This window comes from Hermetia illucens, chromosome 4, assembly GCF_905115235.1.
Source record: "Hermetia illucens chromosome 4, iHerIll2.2.curated.20191125, whole genome shotgun sequence".
Lineage (NCBI taxonomy): Eukaryota > Metazoa > Arthropoda > Insecta > Diptera > Stratiomyidae > Hermetia > Hermetia illucens.
In genome coordinates this window covers 167,724,350-167,746,163 of record NC_051852.1, presented here as the reverse complement: position 1 = coordinate 167,746,163, position 21,814 = coordinate 167,724,350, and positions in this window count along the sequence as shown.

Here is a 21,814-nt window from a genome sequence, read left to right as displayed (position 1 = left end):
AGGAAAGACTATCATTTTGACGAAGTGGTCATTATGAACCTGTTCCCCTCGTTCGGTGCCCTGACTTCTACTCGAGGCACACCTTCTGACACGATACGGCAGCCAGGAGAAATGAAGAAGCCCTACTGAAATAGATCGACGACCTTTTCGTACCAATCGACCATGAGATGGTCTTACCGAATTCACGGACAAGACCTTCCAGTCAATGCTTCCTTGATTACTTCCTGCTGTCAGACGAAACAAGCAAAGCTTTCAGATGTGTTCTCCTGGAATTATTATTAAAGTCGATGAGTTCGAGTACAACTAACTTTCCCACAACATAATGCGACACCTGAAGGGCAGTCACGGCAATAAAGTTAATGCTGAATATACTGCATTGCGCTCCCGGATCAACTGCCTCAGTACGTTAATCCGGAAAATGGTGGCGAATTTTTGTAACAAAGAGCTGACCCCCAAATTAGCAAATATCCCGGCCAAATATGTTCCAAGACATAAATAGGCTAACCGTGAAGCAAAAATCCCGCAACTTCAGTCTGACTAAGACCAGGTAACCTATCTGCAGCGACGGTGGCATTTACGCATTTATTTATGCAAAATTTCATCCGCTTTTTCTAGATGTAATCTTAAAAGGATATGCATTTAATAAAAGATAATATTCTTCCCATTTATTAAGTTGCAATACGGCTGATGGATGAACAGCAGAACAGCCAGACCGGGAATAAATTCGAGTTCACTGTGGAAGTGGAAGTTCCTTAGTAGAGTGAGAAATTTTAGTAAGTTAAAGGTGACAGTGGAAGAATAAAGAATTCGCTCGAAAACATGCCGTAGAACGGGAAGGAGGGGTCAGGGAGGTTCACACCATTTTTTTTTTGAAAAGTAACTCGGAAATAGACACCCCTTTTTGCGAAGAAAATCAAATTCGTGGGAAATAGACAAGTGACCTCAAATTGACGTTTGTCATTTTTATAAAATCGATTCGATTCAACGAACAAGGGAGCTCGCGACGGCCTAACGACATAAACCACAACGCGAGCTAAACCTGGAAAATAAAAAAACCGTCCGACCACGCGCATGGAGCCCTAAGTCTCCGGACTGGAGTGCCACGATCGAGGAGCAGAAATCCACGACGGATCACATCATTGTTTTCTCTGCCTCAGATTTTCAATGATTTCAATGATTTTCCCTCCCATCCTTGATATCCTCAGGCCATTATTTGGAGGATGGCTCTATGTAAAGGTCTTGCGGGGTCAAGGGGGAGGAGAAAAGGAGAAAATCTTCAAATTAAAAGGATTTAATTAGAACTCATCATATAATAACTAAAAGTTTAAAAAAAAACTCGCTCCAGACACTTCAATAAATTATCTCCAAAAAACTCTCAAGCCGAGGACAAAGGCCTAATTTCCCACTTCCTTTCTACTGCTCCCTTTTACATACTAACTCCTCGATCGTTGAATTCCTCTCCAACGCCGTTCACCAACTAGCCTCCTCGAACAGGTTCCGATCCCAATCCGCTCGCCTTTGACTTCGAGAGTTCAAGTTGCAGCAACATACGGATGCGGCAAATCATTCCCCTCTGTCACGATCAATTCGCCGGAATGCATTCAGTAATCTGCAATCTGCGGCGAAAGGTGAAGTAATTGCACATTATAGAATGCATTATTTGAACAAATTAATCCAGAAAAAGGCGTCGCGAAGCCGCGGCCACTACAAACTGGTCTAGTGAGGATGTACTAAACTTCCTAGAACGAGTGTGTGCGAGATGAAAGAACGGTGTAAAATGGAATGACAAACTTCAAACCAACCTTGCCGACTTGGAACGAATTTCGCCGACGTGGAATGTTCATCTACATTGCGGTTTCAAGGACGTTACAGTGGCGGTTTAGGCAGAAGAACATTTGAAGCGACAGACGTGCAATCTCGCTTGCTAGGGTTGACCGATCAGTTTGCCGCAATAGCAACTTGTCATAGACGTGCAATCTCGCTACAACCGACAACTTAGTCGTCTGTAGTTAGTGTGACACATTACAAACGATGATGATGTTTGATACGCAAAATCAAGGTAAAGGTTTGGAGTTTGCAGCAAGCAGCAAACGTGTGGAGCCAGCTTAAGATATCCAATCTCTCTTTCCTTGTTTATTATTTTTCTGTCTTCGTACTTCGTTTTCAATGGAAATATATTTTACTTTCATTGTCGTTACCATTCGTTCGTTTTGCAAGTGATAACCTACATCAGTATACTACCCGACATAAATTCCACCAACCCTGCAAGAATTTCCAATATAGGCAACCTCCATTTCAATTTCTATAATAAAAGGCTCAGCTCCCCTGCAAGGATTGTTAAACAACCAAGTTGCACAAGTATCCGCCATACAAAACGAACCAGCTCAATTAAACTTAAGTTCCGTCATAAAATGCTTCCATTTCTATTTCATGATCATGTGGATGATTATAATCCATCATACAATGTCCTTCCCCGACATCTAACAACAAAGTTATACTAAATAAAGTGCATTCCAATTGCTCTTAAAAAAAGTAGTTCACGTCCCGTGTGTACAATAAAAGCGCGTCACTATCATCCCGTCTCCTATTAATTAAAATATTTATGACCATCCGTCATCAAACAAATATACTTGATATCCTTATGGCAATATGAATGTCAAGATAAAAAATGAAATGTGAACAAACAAAGCCCCGGGAACAATCCAAAAGAACGTATAGCCTACGTAGGTAAGTAATCATAACGTCGCGTTCAGTTTAATTAAACATTTATAGACGGACACGGACATTGCGGAGGACATCCTAGATCCTTCCTCCCGGTTACACTCCAACCACCGTCCTGTCGCTTGTCTCGCCAACATGATGTCCAGCCGTCCAACCCCTTGACCACATCGTTTGCTCCATATTCGTTCGGAGAATTAACACAAAGCGCGGAAAAAGGGTTTACATTTAATAGCCCTCGTGCTGTGTGTAAATTAATAAAATTAGAACGAAAGTGAGAGGATAATTAGACATGCAAACACACTGTCCTGCCACGATCGGACTGGACACGGCCGGACAATGGATGCATAGTGAGCAGGGGTTCATACCATCCCCTAAGCTATGCCTATATGTGCGTGTATACTGCTTCTGTCCTTTCTACTATTTGATATGAACAGTACAGAGGGAAGGCGTTCGACCGATTGGACATTGTCCACTCTGTTTACCCATGTCACCTTTTGACTCGATGGATTTTAAATGTTTGTTTGCTCATTCGTTTAGGACACTATTATACCCCCAGCGATTCATAACTCAATTGTGTGACACTTTCAATTGCTTCTGTGGGTCACGAAAGATACATTTGTTGATGTTTTGTTATCAGAGTCAATTTAATTGAATTAAATTGAGAGATCAAGCCAGGGGTCGTGTGGTATCTAGCTGGAGGTCTTTATATTAAGACGAACAGAAAAATTCTCTTTGACGAATAGTTCGTTTTCTAGAGAACGGCATAAGGACCTGCAGTGCACAATTTATGTATCTTTGATTCAAACAACTTTAGGGTGAGTTTTGTTTCAAAAGGAAAGAGGAAACTCCTTGCCAAGTTATCAAAGATTAGTTGCAGGAGAATGGATTCAGCATTTTCTTTGAAGAAGTTGCATTTTTCGAAATTGTACTTCTGCAGAAACTCACAGGTCACCAGGTACAGTTTTTAGAGAAACTAAAGCAAAAAGCACCTAAGAAAATAGCGGAGTAAATAAATAAAAGAAAATGCAACTTAATCGTTAAAAAAATTGACAAACTTCTAATTGATATACCCCGGAAACCCAGCTCTCCTGTAGTATTCGCCGATTTCGCGACATACAACTCATCGTTCTATTTTTTTTTTGTACTGAGCTATTGGGAAAGTTCATTTGATTCTACTCGGCATTTTTCTTTCACAAAGCCCTTCCCATTACAATCATCATCATACCACCAATTTCGTATATTACATCCCTCCTCCATAATATTAGAAAACATTCAACCTTGCTTTTACTCAAAATCCACCAACCTTCAAATCTCCCTTAATCCTAGATACTATCTAATAATTAGACAATTATACATATTTTTGAAAGGAAAGTGGGTCATTTACATTTTCATTTCTTTATATATTTAGCGACGCAATGCTATGTATACGCCCACGCTAGTGTGCAATCAAATGCATTCCTAAATAACGAATTGAGGAAGCCAAAGGAAAACTTTGAGTGTAAAAGCAATTCGGCCGTATATTTGATGGGAACTTTTTCTCATCCAATTTTGAAACCGAAAATTCAAAATTCATGCATGATTTCCAGAGATTACACGACTAGGAGACGGTAGAAATTAGTTTCTTAATTCTAAGTAAACGAAAATACAGAGTCAATGACGGCGAAAGTAATATAACGCCTGGCTGAAAATTATTTTGAAAAAGTTCGTGGTGGCAAGGGGAGCAATTAAAATATATAATATAGGCGCGAACCTGAGTACCATCGCGAATTTGCCTCTGCCGCCGCATAGAACGCCGTGGAAACAACTGACTGAAGGCCGAGGCGAGAGGGGGAATGACAAGAAGAGAGGACTCTCGAGGAGTTGGGGTGCCTTCCTTTTGGTAACGCAATCCGGCTGCGTGATTCCGCCAACTGGAGGCGCAATTTGCGGGCGTCATGGCAGGCGCCACCAGATTCAACTACGTCCTTATCGGTCTCCACGAGGAGACAATTGGACTCGTCAAGGACGTGCTAGTGGCGTCTTCGTACGTCCACTCCACGTGCAGCTGATTCGGAGCTTTTCAGTGGGTGAGGAAGTAAAGCTTAATCACACACTGAATAAGCTGATACTAGGTGACCGTACCCTCAGCCAGTTGCTGAGAGAAATGAAGTCGCTAGGTGGGAATAAGGTCGGCTGAACTGCTACAACCTCTCTGGCTGCAACGACTCTCGGAGAGAACCCGAGCCATCTTGGCTTGCGCGGACTCGGGATCCCTGGAGATGTTGTCCGCCACAGCCGACAAAGTACACGAGGTGTACGCGCCCCGTGATCGCAAAAGTTTCCCGAGACACAACCCGGGAAATCGACGAGCTTAAGTCGATGTGGCAGCACTGGCCGACGCGGTCACAAAGCTCACAGCGACGAGAGTTTTCGCTACGTTTCATTCTGGTGGGCATTAGCATCCCCATATTAAGCGCAGACTTCCTATGTCACTATAGGCTGCTGGTGGACTTGCAGAACAAGGCTTTGATAGACCCCGCAAACTCATTACAGACGGGAAAATTTCTACCGGCCAAAATGACACCCTTTCGATCATTTTCGAGGATGTTACCGACCACCGCATTCGCCCACTCCTCATCGCAACATTACTACGGAAAGTAGTTTCTCTCACCCGGTTATGCACCATGTAGAACAGCACATCAACACTACCGGCTCTCCAATATTCTCAAAGGCGCGTCCACTTTCAAGCTTTCTGTTGCGAAGAAAGAGTTTGAAGAGTTTGGTCTTCTCGTCTTCATTTGGTCCCTAAGCCAAATGGCCAATGGCAGCCATGTGGATATTATAGGCGTCTGAATGCTCAGACAGTTTACCACCAATATCCCGTTCCACTTATCCATGATTTTGCGCAATCGCTTACGAACTGCCGTGTTTTTACGACCCTGTCGCTCCCGAAGGCATTCCGAAAACGACTATCTGCACACCGTTCGAACTCTTCGAATTCACTAACTTTCGGCTTGTGCAACACTGCGCAGACTTTTCAGAGGTTCATCCACTCTGTCTTACGAAAGTCGACGAAATTTGAACTTTTGTTTCATCTACATGGATGATGTTTTAGTCACTTTCTCTTTTGAATCTGAGGACTAGGAACATCTCGACTGCATTTTGCAACGTCTCCTTGAGACCGGACTTATCCAAAACGTTCATAAATGCAGATTCCTACAGAAGTAGGTAACATTTCTCGGCCGCTTAATAAGCCCCTTACGGTATCCAACCTGATCTAAACAAGGTTGAGGCGATTAAGAGCTTTCCACTACCAACCACGGTAAAGGATCTGCGAAGCTTCTTATGCATGGTCAACTTATACCGTCGCATCTTTCCCAAGAGCGCTCAGCACCAAGCGATCCCGAACGCCTACTTGTACGGGCCCAAAACTAAAGACTCCCGCGAGGTTACCCGGTCTGATGAGGCCGTCCATGCGTTTGAGACAGTCAAATAGCAGCTTCTTGATACAACACTACTAGCATTTCCTCGACCAGATTGAACCTCAGCTATGTTCGTGGATGCAGACGCAGAGCTTCAGAGCCTGAAGGCAAACTTCAAATACAAATTCAAGGAGTTTCCTATTTTCGGCTCAAAATTCTTATTTACTCTGCGAGACTTCAGATAAGGCACCCAGGCCATTCCTTCCGCCCAAAATTTGGCAGGGAAGTATTTAAAGCAATACACGGTCTTGCGCGAGTGTCATCAGGACGACGAACCGGTTCGTCACTGATAAATACCTCTGGCCGTCCATGAACAAGGACGTAAACTCCTGAGCCAGGCAGCACATCGCATGCCAGAAGTGCAAGGTCTACAAGCACGTTCAGAAGGAAGTAGGTGTATTCCCTAGGTCAACTAGGCCCTTCCACACCATCCATCTCACAATCATCGACAGGTTTACGCGCTGGCCTAAAGCAATTCCTCTGTCTGACATTATCGCACAATCATGTGCCGAGGCCTTCTGTCGAGAGTGGATTCCACGCTTTTGTGTTCCAGCCATTATTATCACGGACCAGGGAATGCAATTCGAATCTACTCTTTTCGCGTAGTTAGAAAAGCTCCTGAGTTGCAAACGGCATAGGACTACTGCATACCATCCACAGTCCAATAGTATGCTAGATCGTTGGCACCGGATGCTGAAGGCCGCCTTAATGGCTAGCGACGATCGGTTGTAGTCGCTGTATTTGCCTTTCGTCCAGCCCCGCAGAGATAATAATAATAATCGTTGGCGTAACAATCCATATTGGATCAGGGCCTTGAAATATGTTAGAGCACTTCATTCAAGACCGTAACGGTACACTTCAGGATTACACTACCCTGTAGGAGACAATGTGGTCAGCATTGCCCTCGCCCGAGATTATTACCCTGATTTGACTCAGGTACTAATTCACAGCTGAGTCGACTGATATCCGATCTTGCGCTTTAACCACTCTAACCAGCTGTCCGGACACCCGCAGAGATGGTGTACGGAAAGTTCCCGCCGACCCCGAGCTGAACATCAGAGCAGAGTTAGGCCACTCTGGAAGGCTGCGTCTGTTCAGTGACGCGGTTTCGAAGCTGCAACTGACTCCACTTTCCCGACACCCGATAACGGAGGTCAACACCCCCCGGGACCTCAGGATGTGTTCACAGGTCCTCATTCGGGTGGGCCTGGCCCCGTTTAGAGTTCTGGAACAAGGCGAGCACTCGATATTAAGTGACTCCTTTCATGTGCACTCGATATTCACCTTGGCGGCATGTCCTGGGAAATATAACGTCGATAAACGCCATATGCACATCGGTACGACACTGGACACACCGCTGCCACTTGGAAAGAATAACTTTACTTAACCATGGAATGTGATATCACAACATTACCTATCACGGAAATAATATCACTTTTGTAATGAGTGATGTTACGTATTGCGGCGATGTTGTAATATATGGCAATGTTTGCATCCGTTTGGTGATTGTAATGTAATATTACACTTTAAGGTGATATTACTTTTGTCATATTACATACATTACCCAACCATCTTCTGGTAGGCTCACAACCTTGACTGTCCTCCGGTTTTATATGCAAAGCCCATTTTGCCGAAGTGGTATCCCATGATTTTATACAAGCGTAACACTTGTAGTAACCACGAATGTGATATGGAGTCAAAGGCTGATTTATAATCGATGTAGACTGTCGAGAGAGCCTGCTTTACAGCTACCGTATCGATTACAAACTGTTCTTTGCAGCCTCGGGAGCCTTTTATGCATCCTTTTTGCTCCTCAGCTATCAATTTTGAAATATCAAGATGTTTTGAGATGTTCGCGCACAGAACTGAAGTGAAGACCTTGTAGATGGTAGGAAGACAAGTAATTGGTCGACATTTTCAAGGGCAAGAAGCACCCTGTTCCTTGGGAATGAGGAAAGTTATCACTTGGTGAAAAATGGTGGAACTATATCAGGATCGGCAATCATCTGATTAAATTGATTTGCCAATATCCTGTGAGTGCTCTTGAACCGCTTCAACTCCTGGCGCCTTCCAGTTTCCTGCCTTGTCAAGGGCTGCTTCAACGTCGACTTCAGTTACGTCAGGCATGGTCATTTCGGTGAGGGCTTCGCATGAACGCATAAGGTGTGGGAGCCACGCTGCTTCTAAATGGCTGGATTCGCTCCAAACACTTCTCCAGAAATCTTCTGCCTGATCCAGATCGAGGTTACTTTCCCTATCTGAGTTGGTGAAATTTTTGTAGAATGCCCGTTGGTTCTGGAAGAACAAGGTGTTGTCTGTCCTTCGCTGAAAGCTTGTCTGATACCTACGGATGCGATTGGAGCAAGTTTCTGCTTCAGAACCTCGAGGATTTCTTCGATTGGCACATCATTGGACAGATGGTAGTTTCTAATGATGTTCGCAACGCATCTGTGCACTCTTGGTGATGGATTTCCAAGGACTGCTTGCGTGACACGACCAATCTCCTTTCTCAACTTTTCGACCCTTTTGTTGAGTCGAAACACCCAGAACGGTAAAGTCCTTCTGCGCATACCTCTGTTTTTCGCTCTAAGATGTTGATTATGGAGACGAATAACCGTGGCAGCTGCAACGTAGATCAGGCTGCGAACCTCTGTAGCAGTAATCTCGCTAGCCAAACGATCAGCCAAAATTCTGTCAACGGCAGCAATGATGTTAGTAGTTGCCGAAGTAAACTTCAATTTTGAGATCTTTGGCGTAGCGCTTCATAATTGATAGTAATTCGTAGAAAACTTTCTGATAAGGTCAGTTGCGAATATAAAAAATAGAAGCATTGTATTTAACGAAAATTTGCCCAAGTACATGGTGCGACTCTACGTCCCTTCGGCCTCTTCTAGATAGAGCACCTTTCGATCTTTGTCAATGCCCGTTCTGCGGCGTTCTAGTTAATTTGGCCCTTTTAAGTGATTGGCATATAAGACCCCTTGCTCGGAGCTGGCCGGTGCTGACGGCTCATCGGGCGTATTTACAGGTAGAAGACATAAGTTAACCCCTCCTCTTTACTTTGATTAACTCTCATGATGTCATAGAGCTACCCTCCGTACTCTACCATCATCTCTACGGTTATTTGGGGATGTATCCTTTCCTCATATTAAAATCAACTCGCTAACCTTAATGTTGGGTTTGTCTTCTGGCCATTTCTTTTAAAGAGTTGTAAATATTTCGTAGTCCACCTTTCCAAAAGATTTGAGGGATTTGTGGTAACTTTTGCCACATGTCGTACAATTTAGCTTCTGATTTAGCGGATTTCGCAGCGCGATTGACGAACGGTTAGCCAGGAAGTGAGCTGGTGTCAATGCTTCAGTATTATAGGAATTACTAAAAAGAGGTACACCCAGCCTTAAATTTGAATACGCCTCTATTTCCCACCGAATGAGGCTGAAGTCTTTGAACGTTGAGCTTCAAATTCACGAACTTGCTGACCATACACTCAAAGAGGCATACATAGCCTATCACAGTGCTGTAGTATGGCCTTTCGAGTCTTGAATGGTCCAACATAGTCGACCCCGCAATACAGGAAAAGGGAAGTTGGTGATATTTTTACTGCTGGTGAATCGCCTATTATTGGCTGGTCTCGGGTATAATTATTTTTGAAGCATATCAGATATCGGTAAACCCCTTGCCAAACCATTTTATAGTCGTCTGCTATCCAATAACGAATCCTTTGGTAACTTCTTACGATGCAAAGTTTTTTTGTGAATTAATCGTATAATTAGACGCCTTACATGGTGTTGTTGAGGTAGTAGCACAAGGTAGTTAAAATCTTTGCCAAGGTTTGTGGTTCGAAACCTGCGACCTACTCGTAAGATGCCATTATGAATGGAGAGACTACCAAGTTCCATTCTCTCTCGCTTCTCAAATCTGCAATGTCCTTGGAAAATTCTTTCTGCTGTATATTTTGAATGATCTTTAAACGCGCCTTTACACTTCGCGGTGATCCTTGTTAACTTATGTCATCTGGAGGATTTGATATGCCTTGGATTTGGGTAGCCAACTCGGAAATCTCCACAATAGCGTAGCCAAAATTGCTCCTTTGGGCTTGTTCTTCTAGACGCTAAAGCTGAAGGGTTATCTTCAAATGTAACGTGCTGACAGTTCTATAAAGCTCTGTTGACATTTCGAGTCTTCAAAACCTTGTTAGTAATATAGTCCTCCAGGGTCCTTATCAAAGCTAGAACAATGATGGAGTCACACCAACATCACACTGGAACCCCTGTGCAGCTCTGTTCAATTCCAACCTCTTAAGCGTAATTTTCTCTTCCGAAGGAGCTACAGAACAATAGCCTCCCCCTCGCCCCCCCCCCCCACCTTTCCCATAAATCCTTTTATATATTCAGCACCATTGAGGACAATTCTTTATTACTGTCTGAACCAATTGTACCATCACTAATCCTCTGTTACTCTACCCAGAATAGTGGATAGCATGAGCATCCTAACAAGAACAATTCTGGGTATAATGTTATATGTCCTTATAAATTCAAAGCAATATTAACCTGAGGTTTTCCTGCGTCACCGAAATGGTCAGTATCAAAAATAATCGATATGGACTCACATTGCCTAATAAATCCCCCAAATGTAATCTACAATAAAAGCAAAGTCCTTACCAGAATTCCACTCTTTTATGCCCAATAACTTCCAAGAATGGCGTGTGGGTAACATACATCCCTAGCATACGATAAAAAGGAAACTCGCCATAGGGAGTAATATGTAAATTACCGGTGTGTCCATACATGTTATAGTTAAAGAAAGTGCGTAATAGTTAAAGGTTAAGTAAAGTTATTCATAAGCTCACGCATTTCCGGACTTATTCGTTCAGTCAACTTCCGAATTCAAAGTACACACACATATCGTTTTTGCGGGGTCGCCTCTACCTAGAAATAATTACAGCAGTTGAACTCTGGTCTATCACAGAACCTGGTATAGCTCGAATTTCTGTGGACTTATGCAAGGTGCCACCCTTCCTTCCTTTGTCGAGGTCGTATATGGAAAACATATTCCGGTTACACGTTCTATAAATTCGCGGACTATTGTTGTTATCAACACGTTCATCAAACGATTTGAGTCCTTGAATGGCAATGATTTCGGTTACGAGGTCCTTAAAAGGATCGCGTGTTGCCGATTCAGTCAAATATTCATTGGAAGCTATCCCTTATCCTTATGCGCTGATTTACTATCGCAAAGAATTACCTTTGGGCATAAAGATATTCCCACGACTAACTCGAACTTTTCTTTCGGTTAACATATCCAGGTTGAAATAGGGACGAAATTTGTTTATTCTGATTCGATTTGCCAGCTCTGGTGGTGGAATACTGCTCGACATTTTAGTGACGCATATCGTGCATTAGGAACGTGTATGTTACTTGTAACGATAGAATTAGGTGGTTAATGGCTGGTGGCTTATTCATTAAAGACGAATCAGGGAACAATCAGGCTTTGTTACCTTTTGATTTGAGGTACATGCGTTTTAGTCTACTGATACTGACTGCTGATAAGGTAGTATGAATGAATGAAATTAACGTTGATCCTTGCTGAACTCGGCCAAATTTTTGACATATAAGGCTCAAAAAAAGGTCATTTGAATGCTAAAAGGTGTTCATCGTGTGGTCAGACCCATTTGCTCTACTCGTCTGAATTAAGATTCGCCCGTCATGTAGCACCTTCCGTTTTCACGTACTGCATGAAGAGCTTACAATAGGCAACAGTAATGAAAATAATATGGTTTTCTTCGGTACCCTTTGCCCTGGACTTTTGACACCTTTCCTTCTAGATAAGTAAACCTTTCAAAATGTTCAAAACTGTAATCATGAATTCTGCCTTACTATATGAATGATGGCTTATTGATATTGATCCCCAATCCTTTCTTTGAAATTTCCCCACTTTTCACTTTGAAAAAGCAGCTCCACTAAATACTGGGTTCACCAATAGGGACGCGCCCTTTTTGAAACGTCATTATAAACAAACGCGTGAAGTTATCCTCAAGTGTCAAAGCGCATTTTGACAGCCAAGGTCTGCAAACTAACGATGTCGAAGTACACGCTACAAGTACATCTCCAAATTATCAAAATTTATTACAAAAATAACGAGCCGGTTACGAATTGTTTACGTGAATTGCGCAGAATTTACGGTCGCCATAATAGTCCATGTAAGAGACCAAGAGCACTAGGCTGTCATACGGAAGGTCGCGGTTCGAATCTCACTGGTGGCAGTGGAATTTGCATCGTGATTTGACGTCGGATACCAGTCGACTCAGCTGTGAATGAGTACCTGAGTCAAATCAGGGTAATAATCTCGGGCGAGCGCAATGCTGACCACATTGCCTCTTAGTGTACCGTTACGGTCTTGAATGAAGTGCTCTAACACGCTTCAAGGCCCTAATCCAATATGGATTGTTGCGCCAACGATTATTATTAAGAAGACCATTCTTTGTATGGGGAAAAAGTTGAGTCTAAATCTACTCTTTTGGATGTGAAGCCACCAAACAAAATGCGACTTTTTCAACCAGTGCTACTGAGGACGATAATAAGTCCATTCCACTTCGATCTCATGAGTTAAGGGTCTTATAAATGGCATTGTGGCGTATTTTATGCAAGGATCTTGGCCTACATCCCTTCAACATCTTCCTCACTCAAGAGTTGTTGCCGTCTGACCCGCGAAAATGCCGTGAGTTCGCAAACTGGGCTCTGAACCAACTAGCCGCGGATGAGGCAGTTCAGGGGAAAATTATCTTTACCGACGAGGCTCACTTTTGGCTGAATAGAGTCATTGATAAACAAAATTGTTTCTGGTGTGAGCCAAATTCTCATAAAATATTGGAAAAGCCTTCACATCCAAAAAAATTCACTGTTTGGAACGGCATTCATGCTGGCAGAGTGATTGGACCCTATTTCTTTTACGACGATACTGAAAACATCTGCACTGTCAACGCGATAGCTACCGCTACTATGCTGACTGACAATTCCTTGGAGAATATCGTTGAAATGGACTTACGCCAGATATGGTTTCAGCAAGACAGCACGACGTGCCACATAGCCGACGAAAGAATTATATTATTGAAACGCAAGGGCGGCAATGGGATCATTTCAAAAAACGGTCCCCATCAATTGGCCGCCACCTTCACCGGATTTAACTCCGCCAGACTTCTTTCTTTGGGGATATGTTAAATCCGTGGTCTACTCCAACAAACCAGCAACAATTGGCAAGCTCGGCGATAACATTGAACATTCAATTATCGAAATAGAGGCGAACGTTTGCTCGAAAGTCATTGAAAATTGGGTTTCTCGTATTCGGTCCTGCACGCGCTGTCACGGCGGCCATATTAAAGATATTGAGTTTCACAATTAATAGCATTAAATTTTCTTCAAAATAGAGAAAAGTAGTAAAAAATATCTAAACGTTTTTTTTTTTTATTTTTGAAAAATATCTAAACGTTGGCGGCCTGGTCTGATTATACTTCAGGTTAAAGTTGCATAATTCGGCAAGTCCTCACACGACCTCCTCGCGGTGGCCGCTGGAAATTGTCTTCGGAGGGCTGGAGGATATGTAGGGCCGGGCCAGGAGTAGGCTCATCCAACTGACGAGGATCTATTTGTCTGTTGTTTATGTGTTAGGGCAAGTGGATCTGTCGGGGGTGAGCCGAAGCAACATCCCGAGGATCGTCCTCCCTGCACTCAAGGAGGTGCTAATAGGACCCCAAGCCAAAGTAGAATAACATACGCCGAGGGATGTGTGGCCAATGGGAAGCTTGGCCTTTCGTAAACGAACTCTGAATAGCTTACGCGGGTACAGTCTCAAATAAGACCGGATTAGCCAGAGGGGACCATCCAGCCAAAAGACAGTGGTCATCGAGAGTAGCACACTCGATGCCAGCCGTAGCACCGCTGAGCTGAAGCCAACCGGAGAGACCTCCCGAATCGGCGGATGGACTAGTGGTTTCCAGCCTGAAATCCACTACCGTCAAGCTAGGTCTAGCGAACCCTAATCTAACCCGAAACCCGCGAGGAAATCCTCAAAAGTAAAGACCGACAAGAACGTCGGTCACTGGAAATCAGTTAAGAAGCGATAGTCCACTGCCGCCCCGCTCAAGAGCCAGTACAAGAACACCATACATATTCTCTGCAAGATTGCTAAGAATAAGGAGGCCAGTACTGTCGACGAGCGGGATGGAAAAGACCTCACTAAATACTAGGCGATTGTTGAGGAATACAACAGCAAACGCCTGGCAGATGAGCAGAAGGCGAAGCCACCGTTCTCAAACGCAATCGATTTCAAGACGAGTTCGAACACGCTAAGCAATATCTGGAGAAAAGTATGCAGTAACAGAAAGCTGACTAGCCGCGAACTGCGAAACCTTTGAGCGACGTGACCAAGAGCTATTTTAGTGTGACCCTGACGGATTGTAATTCGTTAGCAGCAAACTAACGCCGGAAATGTGGAAAAGTGTTGAACGCAGGCTGCCGGAGATGGTTATAGCTTGCGAGGACCAATTCTCCAAGACTTTCGAGGTTCGTGGGTCGCTAATATCAACGACGCCTGGGAAGGCGCAAAGCTCAAAGTCATCCCCTACGACGAGATTTCCAGGAGACAGTCGCTTGTATCTGGTGGCCGAAGATCCTCATGCATAAGGACAAGCTCGTCCAATCCCTGTGCCTTCAAAACTCCACGATCCGCATAACCACTAGGTTGTTCTCAAGAAGGAGGAACCCTAAACAAACGACCAACCTTTTCTGCTCCATGTAAACAGAGAGTGACCGAAGACACTGGAAAAGATCCACTATAAAGTGCGGTTCTGAATCAGGAACGGAAAGGTGAAAGTGTTCCGCTATATAAAACTGGACAACAACCTGGATCCAATGGATGCCGCCAACGAGCTGTTGGAGGAGATGAGGATCGATGGTCCGATGGGGACTGGCAAGCCCCCCAAGCAAGCAGATCATGCTGAGGGTAACGCAGGTAAATCTACAACACTCGAAATGCACGTCAGCTAATCTGCTTGTATTCCTCCTAGAGGACGACATCGAAATCGCACTAGTACAGAAGCCCTGCGTCGTAGAGAAACGAACCATCAAAGTACTCCAACACAAATATTTTAATTTATTCCACCGCACAGGAGACGCTAATCAGGACAGACGTAGAGCATGTTCCCTCACGAAAAAGACCATGCACGCTTTCCTGTGTCCGGACCTGAGCGACCTAGTCGTCGAGGCAGGCGTGAGCATAGAATGTGTATATCTCCTCGGCTCACTTCGCTCACGACCGGTCAGCTTCGCCAGAAAAACTACAACATTTGACGAGCGCCACAGCAACTAAGATAAGCCGCGTCGCCAATGCAAGGTATACAAAGACCTCTGACGGTTGTGAGGAGGTCCTTGGTATCCCCAACGACTTGTTGATATTAGTGCCAGGGATGTTTCCATCCCTTGTGGGCGAGATCATGGAAGGATCGTAGCGAAAGATGTTTCTGTGGGCCACAAGATCCAGACGCAGTATAAACCCGACCAAAACGGAACTGATGCTTTTCACCCACCGATAATGGACCTGAATTCCACCTACCACGGCTGAATTATCAAAGACTGGTTCTTTCCTCCAATATAAACATCTGGCAGAATCTTGGATCCAAAACTAAATTGAAGTGTTCTCCAATCGAACTGACGGTTAAGAAAGCCTGTATCGCCTACTACGCCTGCAAGAGAACCTTTGCAAAGAAATGGGAATACATGCAGTGTATCCGGGCTGTATGGTCTCCCAGTTTTCACCCGTGTATTCAAAGTGGAAGTACTGGCGATACTGGAAGTCTGTCGATGGCTGGAGCATGATTCGGTCTCCAAACGTAACAGAGCCATTGTGACCGACAGCCAAGTGGCCATTAAGGCCTTGTACTCAGCGACGGCATCTTCCAAACTGGTGGAGCGCTGTAGAAATGCGCTGAACAGTCTGGGCGGCACGCTCAAGGTCGTCCTCCTCTGGGTTCCCGGGCATGGAAATATAGAGGAAAATGAGCCGGCTAACGGATTGGCCAGGCGGGGTTCTGCCCTTGACGGTGTGCCGCTGGCGACTGCCAAGGGGTGGAATCTACTCGCACCACTAGTAGTAGCCGCCGGCTTTACTCAAGGAGGATTTGGCCCGCTTGTAACATACTCCGATCATGAGAGCTCCTGTACCAAACGCGTGCAAATGCATACAAGATTACGGAAATCTGCACAGGACACAGGATTTGGAGGGAACCCTCAAGCACTTCCTCTGCGATTAGCCAGATCTAGCGAAAGTCGAGCCACGAACACTGGATAAATCATCTTTTGGGGACCCCAAAGAGATTTCTAGCTGCAGGATGAGAGAGCTGCTTCCTTCGTGAATGCTACACACTGACTCCCAAGATCTGAACCGCCTGGACTCGGCCTCTCTGCTCTCATAACAGGAGTCAAGATCTTAGGAGTTGATGGAATCAAAACGGTGCACCACTGATACCTACCTACCTACTATTCACTTTCAGATTTTCAGAGGGGATTGTAGGCGATATTGTAATGCGAGCCCGAAGCACTATGCCAACGAGATAGTGATACGAGTCTATTATGGCCCCCTATATGTTCTGACATTGATGAAGGCTGAGAGGTGGCGGCATTCAGTCAGCACGTGGTCAATTTATTTGAAAGTCAACCCATCTGGAGAACCGCTTTCCGCGCAAACCAGGTACTTCCAACAACCATTTCGTGTGATACAGCTAACTAAATGGGAGCTAACGTATCGCCTGAATACGGGCTCGGTCCCTACTTGAAATCTCCAAGTATGATTTTGATATCATACTTGGGGCAGGCTTCAAGGGCCTGCTCAACTGCCTCGTTGAAGGTATCCTTCTCCAACTGTGCAGGCTCCTATGTAGGTGCGAACGTTTATGAGGCTTATATTTCCAAATTTGCCTTCTCGCCTTTCGTTTATATTTTCAAAACCGATAACAGCAGATTTCATTTTTTGGCTGACTAAGAAACCTACTCCGAGTATATGGTTTACTGGATGGCTCTGCTCCAGGAAACCGGTCCCTGTTCAGCGCATCTCTTGCAACGCTGTAACATCAACCTTATATTGTGACAGACTAGCTGTTGAGCAGCATTCGTTACTGCGCAAATCGTAACTCCATTATCGTTGCCGGGTTCATCGTCTTAAAATCTAACCTGTCCGAAGCTTCTTCTGTGCCTTCGTAACATCGGTTTTCCGTGCAGAGTTGTCATTCCTATCCAACCCCCAATCTGGACGACCAGTTGGTACGTTTTGTCCCGTTTTTATGCGCGGGAGACTCGCCTTCATCCTTTTCCGTCTGCAAATTTTTATTAAGAAAGAACCCCCAGCGATCACCGCGTGGAGGTGGAGATAAAGTTTGGTAGTAGAAGTGTTGGTGTTGGTTCAGCAGGCATTTCCCGGGTTTTATGCTCCATCGTGGGCACCAGTCCAGGTTTCGCCCTGGAATTTATACTACCCTTTGATAGTTAGCACATACATATACATCCACATGTCTGTCTCAAGTAATTCATACTGATATGCAAGTAACTAAAAACAACATAAAAAAGGAAAGCTAAAACATCCCCATGGACCCCACCGTTCATATAAGTTCATTTTATATGATGATGACGTCATACACGACTTAGAATGCAATAAATCTACTTCAAATGCGAAACTTTGGCCTCCTATAAATTTGTTAATAATAGTTGCATTCAAACTTTCCAGAATTATGTCCTGTATTATCGCCTATGCTGATGCTATGCTATTCTTTATACTTCTCGGATGAACTTAAGGGGGTTTTCCGGTAAATTTCTAAAACATGGTAATGTATAATATTATTATCAACGTTATTTGTGGAGATATCGGAACAGAATGTATTTTGAGGTTCTGAAAACGAGATCTGTTTCACTTTTTGGGACATATATTTCGAGTCCTCACTCCAATATCTTTCAACCAATATCAGAAATAAGACCAACTTCAAAAAGTACTAATCGAGGCCTTTCATTTGATACTCCACATTACCATATTCTGTAAAAAAAAATTTACACTTCCTTTTCGCATGTATGGGGAGCTTCCATTAAACTCAACGAGAAATGACGCCACTCGCTGCATGTAAAGGGACACGCAGACCAAATGTACTCACCAAATTTCGTGACAATCGGTTGGACAGGCGGACAGAACACAAGGGATCACAGCCTACAGGCTGTAACGATTGAAGAAGTATTAGAGCTTTGCGGTAGGCTGGGAGCCAGCAAAGCACCCGGCCTCAACAGCAATCAAAGCCCTTAAGCTGGCCCTTAAGTCGGGGCAGACATATTCGTAAAGTTGTTTAAAGCATGCTTGGCGGATGGGATCTTTCCTGCGACAAGGAAAAAATGAAGGTTAGTGTTATTGCCTAAACCTGGTAAGCGTCCTGGTGAACCATCTTCCTACAGGCCTGTATGTCTATTGGACACTATGGAGAAAATGTTGAAGCGAATAATCTACAACAGATTTCTCCCGGCTGTAGAAAGTCTGGGAGGCCTATCAGACCGAAAATTCGGCTTCCGGCCAGATCAACGGTGGACGGCATCAAACTGGCCACTGGTTTACCTGAAAATGCGATGCACGGGAGAGGTGGCACTAACAAGTATTGTGCTGTGATTACCGTTGACGTGCAAAATCCGTTCAACTCTGCCAGCTGGAACCTTATAAGGAGGTCATCGACGGCGATTGGTGTACCCAGTCACTTAACTTTGCTAGTCGACAGCTACTTAACAGATAGAAGGCTCTGGTACGACGCAGACAATGGAACCAAAGAATACATTGTCTCGGCGGGTGTTCCACAGGGCTCTGGACTAGGACCACTATTGGGAAACATCATGTATAATAATGTCCTCAACGTCCCAATTGCTAGCGAGGGGGGCAATAGTGGGTTACGCCGATGACTTAACGGTGATTGTTGTTGCAAAAAATCTGACAGATGTGGAATTATATGCAATCAAACCACTGCTATAAAGATGCTGGCCTAAAGATGCAGGTCTTGCACTCGCGGAAAATAAGACATAGGCGGTGCTTATCACGAAGCGGCTTAAGGAAACCACTGCCCGTATCAGAATGGGCAAGCATATCATCACTTCAAAGCCAGCAATTAAACACCTTAGAGTGATGATAGATGCGAGGCTGAGTTTCCAGCAGCACTTACAAAATATTTGCACCAAGGCGTCCAATGTTAGCATGGCCCTGGCAAGGATGATGCCAAATGTTGAGGCCCGCGATCCACTCGAAAACTGCTTATAGCTAGAATGGTGAGCTCTATACTAGTGTAAGCAGCGTCAATTTGGTCAATTGCATTGCATACCGCATGCAATACTCAAAAGATGAGCGCGGTGTATAGAAGGACCGCCCTGAGAGTGTTCTGTGGCTATAGAACCATCTCGAGCGAAGCGGCCTATGAAATAGGCGGAATGATGCCAATCGACATTTGGGCCGATGAGACGGCACGTATCTATGATAGGCTCGATTCCTCTTCTGATCAGCAAATGAGAAACGCCGAAAGAGAGGAATCGTTAAGCAGGTGGTAGCAACGGTGGGAACGGGCGAAAAAGGGTCGATGGGCCCACAGATTGATTCCCAGCCTCAAGATGTGGACGCAAAGTGCATGGTGAGATAAACTACTAAACTGGTCTCACGCAGTTTCCTACGGGACACCGCGGTTACCGTAAATACCTCTATAGCATGTTTTCTTCCGTCATCCTAGGTTCGCTGAGGAAAGGAACAATCTAGAGGAGACATTAGGGAGCACCGGAAAACTCCGCCATGCTATTAACATAGTATGCTGGTCCCAAGCCCAGGTAAAGGAGGAGGGTTTGAGGCAACGTACTCTGTACTATCCTCAGTAAAACAAAAATAAAATGCTGAGATCAGGGAAAGAGATAAATAGAGTATAGTTGGAGTTATTCTACTATGCTAAATCCTACCTGATCTCTCTTGGTGACAGGCCCCGCGACAGGTCGACCAAGAAAATGCATAGAATGTCGTTACAAACATGATGATCAGATTAAGTCACAGGCCTCGGAGAAATGCTAGGGCGTCCACCTCAGTCGACGCGGCAGGACGGGCCCCGGTCCTGTCGAGAAATGGGCAAGGATTCTTTACCCATGGACGGCGTGAGGACGTAAGCAAGTTAGTCCGCACACAACGAACAAAGCAAATACGTGTCTGCACGCTAAATGTTGGTACCCTAACTGGAAAGACGGAGGAACTCGCAAGAGCCCTTCGGAAAAGGTGCATTGATATCTGCGCTCTGCAAGAAACCCGATGGTCTGGTGCCAAAAGCTGCGACATTGAACGCGAACGCGGTAAAAATGGCTACAAACTTCTCTATTTTGGTAACCCACACACTCAATATGGTGTTGGCATTGCCATCTCAGAGGGTTTCCGTGATGCCATTAAAGAAGTCGAACGATTTGATGATCGACTGATGAAGCTCACCATTATATCAGCTGATCGCACTATTCACTTCTTCACTGCGTATGCACCACAGGCAGGTCGACCAGATGCCGAGAAAGATGCCTTCTGGCAACTTCTCAATGAAAAGACTTGACACGTGCCTGCTGACGATTACATAATCATTACCGGCGACCTTAATGGTCATGTGGGTGAAAAGGCAGACGGTAACAGGTGCCATGGGGGAAAGGGGTTCGGAGCGCGCAATGAAGGTGGCGAGCGTATAATCGATTTTGCGCACACCCATAACCTTGTACTTATGAATACATGGTTCATCAAACGATTGTCTCATCTTCCCACATTTTATAGTGGGAACAATAAAACGCAAATCGACTATATTCTCATAAGACGCCAACATTTTACCACTGTCAATGATTGCAAAGTCGTTCCCCATGAGACCATCGCACCTCAACATCGGCCGTTGATTGCCGTCCTGCGAATTAAGCCACAGATAAAACGGCGTGAGGAACGCACTGGCCCGCCGCGCATTAAATGGTGGCGATTTGGTGAGAGGAAAGAAGAAACGGTCTCACTCATACAATTCCCAACCATTACGAATTTGGAAGAATCATGGAACCAAATGAAAGACACGATCCACAAAGCGGCCTCTGCCACCCTCGGGGTCACCAAGCCGGGTAAGCGGTACATCAACCGAGATACTTGGCTTTGGAATGATGATGCTGAAATGAAGGTCCGTGAAAAGAAACGCCTCTACCACAAATTTCTCGACGATAAAACGCCTGCTAATTGGCAAATTTATAAGAATGCCAACCGGGAAGCAAAGAAAGCGGTCACTGTCACCCGAGCGAACCATTTCAAAAATTTTTAAGATAAACTGGACACTCGGGATGGCGAGAGAGATCTGTATCGACTTGCTAAAAGCCGTGATGAACGCACACAGGATATCGAACACTTCTGCTGTGTTAATGACAAGAACGGTACTTTGCTTACGAACCGTCGAGCCGCAACGGATAGATGGCGAGAATACTTCGCGCAGATTTCAACTGAAGAATTTGCTCATCCTCCACTTCCACAATCATTGCCGACATTTGGACCAGTTCCACCAGTCAGCGCAACTGAAGTCGAAGAGGCAATAAAAC